The 16,128-nt window shown below is 39.9% G+C and overlaps 1 long non-coding RNA gene across 1 annotated transcript in view; it reads right to left on the bottom strand.

The window, feature by feature from the left end:
* The window catches only part of LOC117520630, an 88,481-nt gene that overhangs the window by 69,110 nt on the left and 3,243 nt on the right, over positions 1-16,128 (bottom strand). The gene's annotated exons all lie outside the window — the stretch shown is intronic.

Genomic DNA, 16,128 nt, shown 5'->3' with positions numbered 1-16,128 from the left:
ACAGCATCACTGTGACCTCATGAAATGGGAGGCGCTGGAAGTTTGGTGGCAGATCAACTGCGATGTCACTTAGCCAAATCGGACATCCAGGTCAAAGTCATGTTACTGAGCACTGCAACACAGCTGCTACACTTGTGTTGAGCGGTAACACAATGGATCCTGCTGGTCATTGTCGTGTGAGTAAAACATTTTAAGCTTATTGAGAAGAAATAAACGTGCACAAATGTTGCTGTATCCCTAGTTGTACCGTAAAGGAAGAGAGAAACTTGGATCCGGAGGTCTGTTTGCTATCAGTTCGTAGAAATCACAGAAGTGGTTGTATATCATAGCAAAGTCTGGTTGGCAAAAACGAACCAGATCTAGGTCTGTGGAAGGTATTCTGTCAGATGTAATGTTTTTAGAAAATATTCAATATTTTGGAGTGATAATCTTGCGTATGCAAATGTTTTTCAAGGGTTTTTAACTACGTGTTTGGCTTTGTGTCCAACGGCATAAAGTCATACGGCTCGCTTTTCCAAAAAAGGGAGAGACAGGCGTTAATATTTCCAGCCGCCCCGCCCAATGTACAAAATTCAAGTCATAAATTTGCAAAAAAAAACAAAACAAAACAGAAAAATAGTGGAGTTTAAAGAGGGGGTCACATTGGCAAAAAACTACATTGTTTCACTTGACAACACCACAAACATTTTCTGATGTATGGCTGAAAAACCTATACACATACAATCCTTTCCCATGCACGTCTCACTTACAATTTTGAAATTTATTACTATACAAATAATGAATGTTTATGAGTTCAATGGTATGAATATTTCATGAGGTGAAAGTACGTTCCATCTTTCACCTCATGCAATATTCGTTCCATTGAAAGAATGGAAAAACATTAATTATTTGTTTTATATAATATATTTTATATATAACAGAAAATAGATCCTTGCCATTTGATATTTTATTAATTTATAAACAACAGAAAAGGGACTTACGTTTTGGTGTGCGTCACTGGTGCTTGACAGTCCAACACAAACTTTAAATAGGATTCCAAAATTGTTCTCAGTCAACTTGCAAAAATCAATTCTGACGATGTAACCCGTGATGCCGTGCACTGACTTTGTGTACAGACTGCTGTCTGCTTTCCTCACTCCAGTGAAAAATAGCATAAGAAATTTGTCCAGCTCTTCATCCTAATAGCTCTTCATGCCTCCAGACAACTTACGGCGTAGTGGATTTGTTTTTTTTTTTGTGTTAGAAGAATTAGCACGGTCAATTAGCTCCTTCAAATTGTCGCCAGTCAACAAAACAAACGCCACCATGTTTAGCTAAACACCGCCCCCACTAGTGTGGCCGGTGGTCGCAGTATGCAATGGTACAAAACGTATGGAACCAAATTTGCAGGGTAAATGGAACCAATTTGCAACCAAATGCAATGCAAAACAAATGGGACAAATAATGACATACAAACACATGACATACAAACCACCAATCAAATGACAAGGATCCACTCAGCTGTTATATAAAGATGAATAGATCTTGGCAGTCTGAATTCCTGCCCATTCTTTTGGGCTGTTATCCGCATATTCCGCAAAAAATGAGGTGGACTTCATAGATAATTGGCAAAGCTTCTGGGGAAAACCTGGTCTTGTTAGGAGAGACGGCATCCATCCCACTTTGGATGGAGCAGCTCTCATTTCTAGAAATCTGGCCAATTTTATTAAACCCTCCAAACCGTGACTATCCAGGGTTGGGACCAGGAAGCAGAGTTGTAGTCTTACACACCTCTCTGCAGCTTCTCTCCCCCTGCCATCCCCCCAATACCCCATCCCCGTAGAGATGGTGCCTGCTCCCAGACCACCAACAACCAGTAAAAATCTATTTAAGCATGAAAAATTCAAAAAGAAAAAATAATATAGCACCTTCAACTGCACCACAGACTAAAACAGTTAAATGTGGTCTATTAAACATTAGGTCTCTCTCTTCTAAGTCCCTGTTAGTAAATGATATAATAATTGATCAACATATTGATTTATTCTGCCTTACAGAAACCTGCTTACAGCAGGATGAATATGTTATTTTAAATGAGTCAACACCCCCGAGTCACACTAACTGTCAGAATGCTCGTAGCACGGGCCGAGGGAGAGGATTAGCAGCAATCTTCCACTCCAGCTTATTAATTAATCAAAACCCAGACAGAGCTTTAATTAATTTGAAAGCTTGACTCTTAGTCTTGTCCATCCAAATTGGAAGTCCCAAAAACCAGTTTTATTTGTTGTTATCTATCATCCACCTGGTTGTTACTGTGAGTTTCTCTGTGAATTTTCAGACCTTTTGTCTGACTTAGTGCTTAGCTCAGATAAGATAATTATAGTGGGCGATTTTAACATCCACATAGATGCTGACAATGACAGCCTCAACACTGCATTTAATCTATTATTAGACTCAAATGGCTTTGCTCAAAATGTATATGAGTCCACCCACCTTTAACCATACTTTAGATCTTGTTCTGACTTATGGTATGGAAATTGAAGACTTAACAGTATTCCCTGAAAACCCCCTTCTGTCTGATCATTTCTTAATAACATTTACATTTACTTTAATGGACTACCCAGCAGTGGGGAATAAGTGTCATTACAGTAGATGTCTTTCGGAAAGCGCTGTAACTAGGTTTAAGGATATGATTCCTTCTTTGTTATGTTCTCCAATGCCATATACCAACACAGTGCAGAGTAGCTACCTAAACTCTGTGAGTGAGATAGATTATCTCGTCAATAGTTTTACATCCTCATTGACCACAACTTTGGATGCTGTAGCTCCTCTGAAAAAGAGAGCCTTAAATCAGAAGTGCCTGACTCCGTGGTATAACTCACAAACATGCAGCTTAAAGCAGATAACCTGTAAGATGGAGAGGAAATGGCGTCTCACTAATTTAGAAGATCTTCACTTAGCCTGGAAAAAGAGTCTGTTGCTCTATAAAAAAAGTCCTCCGTAAAGCTAGGACATCTTACTACTCATCACTAATTGAAGAAAATAAGAACAACCCCAGGTTTCTTTTCAGCACTGTAGCCAGGCTGACAAAGAGTCAGAGCTCTATTGAGCCAAGTATTCCTTTAACTTTAACTAGTAATGACTTCATGACTTTCTTTGCTAATAAAATTTTAACTATTAGAGAAAAAATGACTCATAACCATCCCAAAGACATATCGTTATCTTTGGCTGCTTTCAGTAATGCTGGTATTTGGTTAGACTCTTTCTCTCTGATTGTTCTGTCTGAGTTATTTTCATTAGTTACTTCCTCCAAACCGTCAACATGTCTATTAGACCCCATTCCTACAAGGCTGCTCAAGGAAGCCCTACCATTAATTAATGCTTCGATCTTAAATATGATCAATCTGTCTTTATTATTTGGCTATGTACCACAGGCTTTTAAGGTGGCAGTAATTAAACCATTACTTAAAAAGCCATCACTTGACCCAGCTATCTTAGCTAATTATAGGTCAATCTCCAACCTTCCTTTTCTCTCAAAAATTCTTGAAAGGGTAGTTGTAAAACAGCTAACTGATAATCTGCAGAGGAATGGTCTATTTGAAGAGTTTCAGTCAGGTTTTAGAATTCATCATAGTACAGAAACAGCATTCGTGAAGGTTACAAATGATCTTCTTATGGCCTCAGACAGTGGACTCATCTCTGTGCTTGTCCTGTTAGACCTCAGTGCTGCTTTTGATACTGTTGACCATAAAATTTTATTACAGAGATTAGAGCATGCCATAGGTATTAAAGGCACTGCGCTGCGGTGGTTTGAATCATATTTATCTAATAGATTACAATTTGTTCATGTAAATGGGGAGTCTTCTTCACAGACTAAGGTTAATTATGGAGTTCCACAAGGTTCTGTGCTAGGACCAATTTTATTCACTTTATACATGCTTCCCTTAGGCAGTATTATTAGAAAGCATTGCTTAAATTTTCATTGTTACGCAGATGATACCCAGCTTTATCTATCCATGAAGCCAGAGGACACACACCATTTAGTTAAACTGCAGGAATGTCTTACAGACATAAAGACATGGATGACCTCTAATTTCCTGCTTTTAAATTCAGATAAAACTGAAGTTATTGTACTTGGCCCCACAAATCTTAGAAACATGGTGTCTAACCAGATCCTTACTCTGGATGGCATTACCCTGACCTCTAGTAATACTGTGAGAAATCTTGGAGTCATTTTTGATCAGGATAGGTCCTTCAATGCGCATATTAAGCAAATATGTAGGACTGCTTTTTTGCATTTGCGCAATATCTCTAAAATTAGAAAGGTCTTGTCTCAGGGTGATGCTGAAAAACTAATTCATGCATTTATTTCCTCTAGGCTGGACTAATGTAATTCATTATCAGGTTGTCCTAAAAGTTCCCTGAAAAGCCTTCAGTTAATTCAAAATGCTGCAGCTAGAGTACTGACGGGGACTAGAAGGAGAGAGCATATTTCACCCATACTGGCCTCTCTTCATTGGCTTCCTGTTAATTCTAGAACAGAATTTAAAATTCTTCTTCTTACTTATAAGGTTTTGAATAATCAGGTCCCATCTTATCTTAGGGACCTCATAGTACCATATCACCTCAACAGAGCGCTTCGCTCTCAGACTGCAGGCTTACTTGTAGTTCCTAGGGTTTGTAAGAGTAGAATGGGACGCAGAGCCTTCAGCTTTCAGGCTCCTCTCCTGTGGAACCAGCTCCCAATTCGGATCAGGGAGACAGACACCCTCTCTACTTTTAAGATTAGGCTTAAAAGCTTCCTTTTTGCTAAAGCTTATAGTTAGGGCTGGATCAGGTGACCCTGAACCATTCCTTAGTTATGCTGCTATAGACTTAGACTGCTGGGAGGTTCCCATGATGCACTGACTGTTTCTTTCTCTTTTCGCTCTGTATGCACCACTCTGCATTTAATCATTAGTGATTGATCTCTGCTCTCTTCCACAGCATGTCTTTTTCCTGGTTCTCTCCCTCAGCCCCAACCAGTCCCAGCAGAAGACTGCCCCTCCCTGAGCCTGGTTCTGCTGGAGGTTTCTTCCTGTTAAGTGCTTGCTCACAGGGGGTCGTTTTGACCATTGCGGTTTTTCTGTAATTACTGTATGGCTTTTGCCTTACAATATAAAGCGCCTTGGGGCAACTGTTTGTTGTGATTTGGCGCTATATAAATAAAATTGATTTGATTTGATATTGGCAGGTGTCTTGTCATGTCCAGCCCAGTTATTTCCAGTTTTGCTTTGTACCACACAAGACTCTCTGATTGTCTCACCATACTCAAAACCAAAAATCACAATGCTTCAATGTCCAATGTTACGATTGTAAATGTTTATAGGACCCTGATGTTATAGAATGACAAAACATTAGTAAAATGTAAGTATGCTTGGCAATACATGCAACAGCATGTTTTTAGACAAGTTAAATGCTAAAAAAACAAATCTAGCATCGAGAGTCATTGTAGTGACTAGGATGGGCTAGCTAGCTAGTTAGCTACTACAGTCACTCTACAAAAAAAAAAAAAACAAACAAAAAAACTGCTAAAATCATGTGAAGATGTTTCTTATCTTACAGTTAACTGTAAATTATATAAATCTGTTTGGGAAGAATTTATACTTTGATCAGGCTTGTTTGTTTTCATTTTTAAATAAAATTCTTGTGTGATACCGAGTTCATATGAGAGTCACTGCCATTTTTAACATTGTCTACTGTCACCTCAAAGTTAAGCAGTAGTTAACCTGTTTTTCATTACTTGCAAAGAAAAATTGTGTGATAATGTTCACCGTAGTTTAACTCACAGCCAGTAATTTGCACCGATTATTTGAGGAAATATGTCCCCTCCGTGTGGAACTCTGGTTACACCAAATTGCAATGAGATTAATTGCTGTTTGTCCAAACATGCTGTAATCAGTGCACAAGGGTGATCAGATTTAAAAACACTTTAAAGATTCAAGATTATATCAATGATACAGGTGTAGAAAAGTACTTTTTGTAAGTTGTTTCCATCTGAGTCATAGGAACCCACTCACATGCTGGGGGTTCCAAAGGGTTCACAGAACAACTAAGACTCTGTTTGCAATCAAGCACAGGCATGACATCACTATCCTGGGAGCAGGATATACGACCTCCTTCTTGCAAACGTTTGGAAGTGCAGAATGAAATCCCAAAGCATATGTCACAAGACTACTTATTGCTCTGCTGCAATGCAAAATCTCACTGCTTACACGTCTCATGGCAACGGAAAAGTTCAAACTAAAAGTAGCATTTCCAAATTTGTTACAGACATATAAATTGTGTGTCTTTAAATTAACTGTTGCGTTCATGAACAGATGTCTCAGTGTGATGGTACCGCTGCAAATAATGCATTTAAAAACTGTCTTTGCAGGGATTAGTTGTCATAGTCGCTCTGTGGGTGTCAGATGATTGACAGTAAGCAGGACGCACTATAATCGCCTGATACAAACTTTCTGAAGTTGAGGAAATGCAATAATATTAAAATTAAGGCTGCATGTTGTCTTTGTAGAAATATCTAGCGTTTTCCATCCTGCACAGGAATTAATGACAAGTAATTGCTTCTTTTGAAGGAAGGAGAGCAAGTGGCTGTATCTTAATATACCAATAAGTAAATAAAAGGAACAATTAAGCAAACTGGCAACATATTGAAAACAGATGTTTAAAAAAATGGAAAAGTCATTACATAAAGAAGTCATATACCCATCATTCTTCCATCCTATTAGTCTTCTTATTAGATGCCATGTTTATTTATGCAAAGTACAACTGAATCAGTTGATAGTCTATTCATTTTACTCATCTCTGTTGCATATGTGTGTCAGTTTATAATGTGAGCTGGGAAGTAGACACCTGGAGTCAGGAAGATTTGTTCATATGCTCGACGTGACTAGTAGATTAAATGTATCTATTAATTTTTTTGTACTGATATTCCAACTATCCATTTTCCATTGTTTATCTGAAGCTATGCTGTATTGGCCCTTCCCCCAGTGACAACCTTCACCTCCTCCTGGGGGTAATTCCAATGTGTTGATTGCCAAATGGGGTATTTATAATCAATTCAGTGTGTTCTGGGTCTACCCCGGGGGTTCCTTCCTAGTTCGCCAAGCCTGTAAAAGGGGGAATCCATCCAGCACTGCTCTCTAAGCAGATGCCTCAACTTATCTGTGAACTGCAATGCAACTCAGATGGGAACAATGGGCCTTATGGTAAAAAATACTTAATACGTATGTAGCTACGTACAAGTGATGCACCAATGTTTATATATATATATATATATATATATATATATATATATATATATATATATATATATATATATATATATATATTTGTCATTGGTATGAACACAATTTACAAGTAGTCCAGACCTGTCCTGAGAGTTGTGTATGTTTAGTCTGCTGTCATCTAAACCTAGTTTTTTTTCAGTAACTGATTGTATATTTTATTGCTTTGAAGCAATTTTAGTTTGAAATGCCAACATAAATTACCCCTCATAATTATGTTGATATTACCTTCTTTAATTCTACAATTTGAATTGTAATTTAACGCTGAATTTAATTAGTAGCCAAAATCATTGATTTAAATTTTATCTTCATGCTATTGTATAACAATACAAAATCAATGAGTATCTCAAACTGCAAAACAGCTTGTGGCACTTGTTCTTTCGTCCATCTATGTGATGGAGACTTGCACTTCACTCTGTCCTGTTGCCATCATCGATGACCTTGGCGTGGCAAGACATTTTTATAAGTGTTTTTCATGCAAAGAATATGTCAGTTTGTCTGGTGGGCCAAAAGAAAGAGACTGTGGACCAAACACGACCCGTGGGCCCACACTGGGAAGCAGCGGCTGAAGTAAAGATAAATATTCTTCAGCTATAAAAACCTTCCCACTGCACAATGTTGTATGGATTTTCCAATAAGCAATTAAGCAATAATAGTTTATTTCATTATGTAGTAAATTTGTATGTATTATCACAGACTCTTTCTCCCACGCAGCACATTCATTGTGTACTTTGCTCAGTCATCTCCCTCAGAAAAAGTGGTTTCATTCTCTGATTTAGTCCACTTATGTACAGAAGCTGTCTGTTTCACTGACTGATGAGCACAGCTGCAACTAATCCATCATCAAGGCAGCATCCGCTAACCATCCAACAGGTGGCAGACATGTCTATGAGTTATTACATAGTTGTTTTTGTTTTGTTTTTTTGGTTAATCCAGTGCATCAATGCTCACAATATGCAAAAGTATTTGTTCTTTTTATATGTACTTTTAATTCAGTGAGTTTCAAGATGAAATTATTTATTATTTTTGAGTTATTGTGTTAAAGTGTAGGATAACTGACTGCTCAGTGTCACAACCCAGTCTCACAAGTTTTTTTGTGCTTTCGTCACGAAATGAGTCAAATTTTCTTGACTTTTTTTAATCTTACTGTTACTAACCCTACCCGTCCCCCTAACTATCACCTAACCCTTCCCTTAACCCTAACCATAACTCCACCAGACCCCCCGCATCGCTTTTAATTTTGTGCACTCCTCACGGAATGTATTAGAATAAATTTGTGCTGCCGTTAGGAAAATTTGGCACTTTTTGTGACAATATCATGAACCTATAGATTAATGTATATTCTGAGATGCTGAATCAAGACATGCTGTGAGATATAATAGCATCATCACCACAGTGAATCTGGTGTGGATGGTGAATTTATGGTGAATGACCGCCCTGACACAACTCCAGAGGCAAATGAAGAAAGAACCTATGTGCCATGTTTTGATGGTGGGAAACAAATCAACATGATGAGAACAAGCAAACACCACACAGAAAGGAACTGAGCTTTTGTGAGCCTGAACCGAGGACCTTCTTACAGTTAATACATTCACTATGCAGGGCAGGATTCATGGGGAATACGGACCTTTTTTGCCTTCCAAAGGTAGTCCAGAAGGAATATATTTGGGAACCACTGAAAAAATTATTGTGAGCTCATATAATTCCCAACTATTTTTCATCCAAGAGATCTAATCAAGCATACTACTGTATACAGGAACACCTGTGTACCTGTACCATGGATGTGTCCAGCTATGCAAACCTACCAAAACCAAACCAAACTTTCCTCAATTAACAAAAGTTGAGATAAATTAATATGCAACAATCTACTTCAAAATATTTGAGGCCAACATGCTTTGATTTGTCATGCAGACACTGGAAGTCAACATTTGGCAGTAATTGTAGCTGTTAAATGATTCCAGCAAATATTTATAGAGCTACTTTTCATCGGCCAGAACTGCTGCAGTGACATTGCAATGATTATGGTCACAATGACAAATCCTTCATTAATGGCGTGTCCATACCACTTGAGCTGACATAGATAGGAAATCAATGTATTTTTGCCTGCAGCCAGAACTGATAGCTGCCCATCATCTGTCCTTAATCACAACCTCCGTGTTAGTTAAAAAAAAAAAAGACACAAGATACTTGGATCTATTGACAGGACGGTCACACTCAGAGTGAAAACACACTTTATGAGGGAGGATATGAGCTCAGTAAAAAGACTGAACTATAGCATGTTATTTACAACAGGATCCACAGCTGATTTGGAACATGTGCTCGGCAGTAAGTCGGACTCATTTCCGGTGGGGGTTGGCCTCCGCCAGGGCTGCGCCTTGTCACCAATCCTGTTTGTGACATTCATGGACAGGATATCGAGGAGTAGTCAGGGGGAGGAGGGTTTCTGGTTTGGTGGGCTCAGGGTCTCATCACTGCTTTTTGCAGATGATGTGGTCCTGTTGGCTTCATCGACCGGTGACCTCCAACACTCACTGGTTCGGTTCGCAGCCGAGTGTGAAGCAGCTGGGATGAGGATCAGCACATCTAAATCTGACTTCATGGTTCTCAGCAGGAACCCGATGGACTGCCTACTCCGAGTAGGGAATGGGGTTTTGCCCCAAGTGAAGGTGTTCAAGTACCTCGGGGTCTTGTTCACAAGTGAGAGGACAATGGAGCGTGAGATTGGCCGGAGAATCGGCGCAGCAGGGGCAGTATTGCATTCACTCTGCCATACTGTTGTGACAAAAAGGGAGCTGAACAAAAAGGCGAAGCTCTCAATCTACTGGTCAATCTTTGTTCCTACTCTCACCTATTGTCATGAGGGTTGGGTCATGAACAAAGATCGCGGGTACAAGTGGGTGAAATGGACATAGGGTGAGAAGTTCGGTCATCCATGGGGAGCTCGGAGAAGAGCCACTGCTCCTTTGCATTGAAATGGGCCAACAGAGGTGGTTCGGACATCTGGAAAGGATGCCCCCTGGGTGCCTCCCTAGGGAGGTGTTCCTGGCACGTCCATCTGGAAGGAGATCCCGGGGAAGACCCAGGACTAGGTGGAGAGATTATATCTCCACAATGGCCTGGGAACACCTTGGGATCCCCCAGTCAGAGGTGGTCAATGTGGCCTGGGAAAGGGAAGTCTGGGTTCCCCTGCTAGAGCTGTTGCCCCCGCTACCCAATCCTGGATAAGTGGTTGATTATGAGATGAGATGGAAAGACAAAACATTTGAAACCCTCTATCCTTTTGGACTTTTAAATGGCTTCGGAGAAAATAAGAATTTTCCGTCTTGTGCATACTAAACCATGAACTGCACTTGTTTGTTTTTGCCAAATTTAATGTGATTTGATTTACACATGCATCTACATGCTGCAAAAATGTATCTTAGTGAAAGATCCCAACGGCACTGAGAATCTTTTTAAAGATTCATAAAGCATTTTCCAAGCTCATCTCCCCAAATTTAAGTACTCTGAGTCCCAAAAGAGATGGTAATGTATGACTTCAAACATTCTCACTGCAAGCTTGTTAGGAAGTTAAAATGATAATTGCCGAGGCATAAACTGTTCATCTTATAGTTACAGAATTTCAAGGTCTGAGAAAAATTAAAAAGTTATAGAAGCTTGACACAGCTTTGGTGCTGCAAACCTTTGTATCGATGTTGCCAGCAAATGTAAGTCTCGTGGAACACTGTATTGAGGCAGCTGTGAAAGGCAGGAAAGATAATACCAGCAGGCAGAAACAGCTCATCAGAGGTCTTCATTACGTCTTTAGTACACAGCTGGATCATCCTTTTGGACCCCTGGGTTGCTTCAAGCTTGATCTAACATGGTGACCCTTTGTTATCTGCTCCTCGCCAGCTTTGTTTGTGTGGATCATCTAGAAACTCCATTTACTGTTGCTGTTTTTCAGACACACTAAAGTCAACGTGCTCCAAATGCACATTGAGGGCCACTGATGTCCTCTTTGAACAAGAGGGGGGTCGTGAACCATAAAGTGAACAGATGGTGTGAAAGCTGAATACTTAACACTGTAGAATCAATAACTGTTTCAAAACAGTGAACAGCTCCGAAAATAGAGCTGTGCAGCTCCAGCAGTCAGTAAAAACCAGGACCTGGATTCACCTCGCTGTGAAAGACAAATGCTTTGTTTTCATATGGGACAAAATAAAAACCACTAATCGTCGTGGTTGAATACAACAGTGTAGTTTTGTATGCCAAATATTTTTCAAAGCCTTTCCAATCAACAGGCACAACATGTACTCTGGTCAATTCAGAAAAGAAAAAATAAGTTGTTAAAATGACATGGTGTAGTTCTGGTTTACCACCTAAAGCTATGTGGCTTTGGAAGGAATCAAAAAATGGTGTTTGAGCTTTATACTATAATCAGTAAGAGTTGTTTCTTCTCTGTGAGTTTGTAAAATGAGGTCTCAGAAAACTCAAATTAAAATATGTTTGCCGTGAAGTGCTACAGGACATCCTGTCCCCACGTCAGCCTAAAACTGCAAGACGTAACATACAATTTCCGCACATCGCCACACAAACCACACTACAGAATGGAACCACCTTGAGTACTGAATGGCACAACCCAATCTCACGGCAAATTCATGATGTCGTCAAGAAAAATGCTTTTCTATTAGTTCATGAAACTGTCATGAAATTGACGAGGTTTCTGTGATGGTATCATGATATTTGGTGTGACACGGGGAGAGGGGCCATTGGGGTTATGGTTAGGGTTCAGGATAGAATTAAACAATCAATCAATCAATCAATCAATTTTTTTATATAGCGCCAAATCACAACAAACAGTTGCCCCAAGGCGCTTTATATTGTAAGGCAAGGCCATACAATAATTATGTAAAACCCCAACGGTCAAAACGACCCCCTGTGAGCAAGCACTTGGCTACAGTGGGAAGGAAAAACTCCCTTTTAACAGGAAGAAACCTCCAGCAGAACCAGGCTCAGGGAGGGGCAGTCTTCTGCTGGGACTGAAATTAATGACCGAAAGGTGACTACATCACAAAAATTTAATACATTTTGTGACAGTATCCCAAAAAAAAGTGAGACTGGGCTGGAATGACAACCGATCATGCAGCCAACTAGTCCATCCCCCACCTCTTGAAAGTAGCCATCTATTGGCCTCACCCAGGTGGACCATAGGCATCCACTTGGCCTACTGCAGCTGCCGGGGTCTTCAACACTGAGGTGGCTGCGTGCTGGATCATGCTCAGAGAAATGTGCCACAAGACAAAAACTTCATAACTGGCATTCCCTCACAATGCAAGTGATAGTCCTCACCTAAGCCTCCCTATGTTTCCCTTCCTTTGACACAAAGTCAGTCCAGCAGTATCCAAGGATCCTCTGCAGATACCCAATACAAAGGCAATGACATCCAGTCATCACCTTAGGTCACTGGTTAGCGTCCAAGTCTCACAATTATACAGGAAGAGAGGAAGCACCAGGACCCTAATGATTAAGAATGATACCTTTGTTCTCCTGCAAAGGTATCAGCATTGCCAGAGACCACTTTCTGTCCAGTAACTTCCTGACTCCATGTGTTACACAGATGAAAGAGCAGGACCCCAAAATACAGACAACCACACACAGACTAAGTGAAAGAAGTGATTTTATTAACTAAACAAGAAAAATCAAAGTCCAAAAACTAGGGATTTGTCCAAAAAGTCTAAAGTTTATCACAGGTGTGGGCAGAAGGCTGGGTGCTGCCGGCACAGGAGGTGTGCCAATGAATTACCAAGGACTGTATGAATGAGACGGCCTTTTAAACTGTACTGGAGGAGATGATTGATTACAGGTGCGAGAGGCAAGCAGGTTAGCCACACCCAGCCTAAGACTCACAAGACAAAGACAAAAAGCTGACACCATACCATGAGCTCTTCCTCTGTGTTTCTCAAGCTCAAAAGCTTAGGACCCAGACAGTAAAAAGTACTTCAAATATACCCTCTCTTTTAGCAAGGATGACTTTCTTCCTTTGCTGCCACAGGAAAACTCCACATAACAAGCAACAGTTAAGTCTGAGGTCAGCTAACTTAAAATGTATGTATATATGCTCCTAAAAGCAATAACATACAAAAGAATACAACCCCAATTCCAATGAAGTTGGGACATTGTGTGAAATGTAAATAAAAACAGAATACAATGATTTGCAAATCCTCTTCAGCCTATATTCAATTGAATACACCACAAAGACAAGATATTGAATGTTCAAACGGATAAACTTTATTGTTTTTGTGCAAATATTTGCTCATTTTGAAATGGATGCCTGTAACACGTTTCAAAAAAGCTGGGACAGTGGTATGTTTATCACTGTGTTACATCACCTTTCCTTCTAACAACACTCAATAAGCATTTGGGAACTGAGGACACTAATTGTGAGTGTGGATTCACAAACAAAGCTGGGGTGAGGATCACCACTTTGTGAAGAACTGCATGAAAAAATAGTCCAACATTTTAAGAACAATGTTTCTCAACAATGAATTGCAAGGAATTTAGGGATTCTATCATCTACAGTCCATAATATAATCAGAAGATTCAGAGAATCTGGAGAACTTTCTACACATAAGCGGCAAGGCCGAAAACCAACATTGAATGTCCGTGATCTTCGATCCCTCAGGTGGCACTGCATTAAAAACCTGACATCATTGTGTAAAGGATCTAACCACGTGGGCTCAGGAACACTTCAGAAAACCACTGTCAGTTAACACAGTTTGTCGCTACATGTACAAGTGCAAGTTAAAATTCTACCATGCAAAGCGAAAGCCATACATCAACAACATCCAGAAACTCCGCCGCCTTCTCTGGGCCCGAGTTCATTTGGAATGGACAGACGCAAAGTGGAAAAGTGTGCTGTGGTCTGATAAGTCCACATTTCAAATTGTTTTTGGAAATCATGGACGTCGTGTCCTCCAGATAAAAGAGAAGAAAGTCCATCCAGATTGTTACCAGTGCAAAGCCAGCATCTGTGATGGTATGGGGGGTGCGTTAGTGCCCATGGCATGGGCAACTTACACATCTGTGATGGCACCATCAATGCTGAAAGGTACATCCAGGTTTTGGAGCAACACATGCAGCCATCCAAGCAACGTCTTTTTCAGGGATGTCCCTGCTTATTTCAGCAAGACAATGCCAAGCCACATTCTGCACGTGTTAAAACAGCGTGGCTTCGTAGTAAAAAAGTGTGGGTACTAGACTGGCCTGCCTGCAGTCCAGACCTGTCACCCATTGAAAATGTGTGGTGCATTATGAAGCGCAAAATACGACAACGGAGACCCCGGACTGTTGAACAACTGAAGTCGTACATCAAGCAAGAATGGGAAAGAATTCCACCTAGAAAGCTTCAACAATTAGTGTTCTCAGTTCCCAAACGCTTATTGAGTGTTGTTAGAAGGAAAGGTGATGTAACACAGTGGTAAACATACCACTGTCCCAGCTTTTATGAAACGTGTTGCAGGCATCCATTTCAAAATGTGCAAATATTTGCACAGAAACAATCACGTTTATCAGTTTGAACATTAAATATCTTGTCTTTGTGGTATATTCAGTTGAATATAGGTTGAAGAGGATTTGCAAATCATTGTTTTCTGTTTTTTTTTTACACAAAGTCCCAACTTCATTGGAATTGGGGTTGTAGGATAGAATAACTTTAACTATAGCAGCTGACATACTGCACATTTGCTGAACTGCAGTGGCCCAAAGTACCAGTAGTAGTAATAGAAAGTATGTAGAGAGTATGTACATACACAGGTGTAGTTGAGATCCAACCATCTTCAAATGTCTTATATTACTGATCATCAGCAATCAGTGTCAGTGTTTAGAAGAGTTCAGTCCTCACATGTCCCAGGGGTACAAGCTGTGCTTAAATCTGTAATACGATGGACCTGAAGTGTCTACTAGAGGGTTGTGGGTCAAACCTATGATGTCCAGACTGTGACAGGTCTTTCAAGATGTTAGTTGCTGTACTGTGGCAGCCAGAGCTGAGCAGGTCCTCCAAAGAGCACCATAAGTAGATAATGATTTTCTTGAAGGTATTGACGACAGTCTGAAGGGCTCTCCTGTTCGGTGTCATACCACACCAACACACAGAACATCAGTACATGATCAATGAAGCAGTAGGAGAAAAACACCAGCAGCTTCTCTGTGCAACAAACCATATAACAAGTAGAACAGTGTATGGACATCAACCTTCATTCTATTTAAGGCTATCAAATGTTTTTTTTTTTTTTTTGATGTAGTGACAGTGCATCCAGAACGTATTCACAGCACTTCACTTTTTCCACATTTTGTTATGTGACTTATTCCAAAATGGAGTAAATTATTTTTTTCCCTCAAAAATCTACATGCAATACCCCATAATGACAATATGAAAAAAGTTGTTTTTCTGATTTTTTTGCAAATTTATTAAAATTAAAATAAAATAAAAAAAAACAAGGAATTGCATGTACATAAGTGTTCACAGCCTTTGCCATGAAGCTCAAAATTGAGCTCAGGTGCATCCTGTTTCTACTGATCATTCTTGAGATGTTTTAACAGCTTAAATGGAGTCCACCTTGGATAAATTCAGTTGATTGGACATGATTTGGAAAGACACACAGCTGTCTACATATAAGGTCCCACAGTTGACAGTGCATGTCAGAGCACAAACCAATCATGAAGTCAAAGGAATTGTCTGTAGACGTCTGAGACAGAACTGTCTTGAGGTACAAATCTGGGGAAGGGTACAGAAATATTTTTGCTGCTTTGAAGGTCCCAATGAGCACAGTGGCCTCCATCATCTGTAAAA

Source organism: Thalassophryne amazonica, chromosome 11 (genome assembly GCF_902500255.1).
Source record: "Thalassophryne amazonica chromosome 11, fThaAma1.1, whole genome shotgun sequence".
Classification (NCBI taxonomy): domain Eukaryota; kingdom Metazoa; phylum Chordata; class Actinopteri; order Batrachoidiformes; family Batrachoididae; genus Thalassophryne; species Thalassophryne amazonica.
This window is presented reverse-complemented; position numbering and strand designations above follow the sequence as displayed.